The following is a 1,826-nucleotide window of genomic DNA, read 5'->3' as shown; positions in this document are numbered from 1 at the left end:
GTGCAAGAGTCAAGATCGAGTATCAGAAACCAGCAGGCCTACTACAGCAACCCGAAATCCCGAAATGGAAATGGGAACAGATTTCCATGGATTTTGTTACAGGGCTACCTAGATCTCAACGCGGGAATGATACTATTTGGGTGATAGTAGATCGTTTGACTAAGTCTGCACACTTTCTGGCCATTAAGGAAACAGACAAGTTTTCTACCTTGGCAGAAATCTATTTAAAGGAAGTAGTCTCCAGGCACGGGGTGCCAACTTCTATTATTTCCGATCGAGACGCTCGTTTTACTTCCGAATTGTGGCAAGCTATGCACAAATCCTTTGGCTCACGTTTGGACATGAGCACCGCTTATCATCCGCAAACGGATGGGCAGTCTGAACGCACCATCCAAACCCTGGAAGACATGCTTAGAGCATGTGTGATCGATTTTGGCAAGAACTGGGAGAAGCATCTACCGTTGGTGGAATTCTCCTACAACAACAGCTACCACACTAGTATTCAGGCGGCACCTTTTGAGGCATTGTACGGTCGTAAATGCCGATCACCTCTTTGCTGGGCGGAAATAGGTGACAGTCAACTCACAGGCCCAGAACTAGTGGTAGATACAACGGAAAAGATTTCCCAGATCAGGCAACGCATGGCGGCAGCTCGTGACCGTCAGAAAAGCTACGCTGACAAGCGTAAGAGACCGTTAGAATTCCAGGTCGGGGACCGGGTTCTACTTAAAGTCTCACCCTGGAAGGGTGTGGTTCGTTTCGGTAAACGAGGCAAACTGAATCCACGGTATGTTGGACCATTCGAAATTACCGAGAAGATCGGTAAGGTTGCTTATAGATTAAACCTGCCTGCAGAGCTGAGTGCAGTGCACAACGTTTTTCACGTATCTAACCTGAAGAAGTGTTTGTCGGATGAGACACTTGTAATTCCTTTTAAGGAACTGACGATTGATGAACAGCTACACTTTACTGAGGAACCGATTGAGATCATGGATCGAGAGATCAAAACCCTCAAACGTAGCCAGATACCCCTTGTACGAGTTCGTTGGAACTCACGGCGCGGCCCAGAGTTTACCTGGGAGCGGGAGGACCAGATGAAGTCCAAGTATCCCCAGTTATTCCCAAACGAAAACCCCAGCACTGAAGCTACAACCGAATTTCGGGACGAAATTCCAAACTAACGGGGGGATGATGTGACACCCCGTTGAAACACGCCAGCTTGGCAGTGGCTGCTTCAACTTTCGGGACGAAAGTTCTTAAAACTTGGGGATAATGTGACACTCGAGGTTTTTCCGAACGATCACCTTGTAATATTTTGTGTATATATATATATTAGTAAATGAAAACGTGATTTTTACTTGATATGTGACGTATGTATGTATTATATATGTAAATATGAGAGCCGAAACCACGACCCGAGACCATGACTCGCAACCGGGCGGTTGCGAGTGGGTCACTCGGTTGCGAGTGGGCCTTTGGGCCGTAACCGGTTTGGGTCGAAACCCCCAAGCCCAACCCGAAACACCCTATGAATATATATCCCACCTCCTCCTCATTTCCTTCATTTGTTACACCAAACAAACACACACCTCTTCTATTTTCTCTCAACTAAAAACCCCAAGCCAACAACATCCAAACTCTTCCAAACTTTCGGTTCAAGCTCAAGGATCTCGGACAAGGAAACTCGGTCAAGACCAATTCGGACACTCCATCTTCTCGGTTCTCTTTTCTTTGTTTTCGGCTCCTCCTTTCATAACCGGTTAGTGTTATCTTTGTGTATCTTTTGTGTATAAGATTTATGTGGGTTAAATGAACTAGAAATATTA

Source organism: Helianthus annuus, chromosome 2 (genome assembly GCF_002127325.2).
Source record: "Helianthus annuus cultivar XRQ/B chromosome 2, HanXRQr2.0-SUNRISE, whole genome shotgun sequence".
Taxonomy (NCBI): domain Eukaryota; kingdom Viridiplantae; phylum Streptophyta; class Magnoliopsida; order Asterales; family Asteraceae; genus Helianthus; species Helianthus annuus.
Note: the sequence above shows the minus strand (reverse complement) of the source record.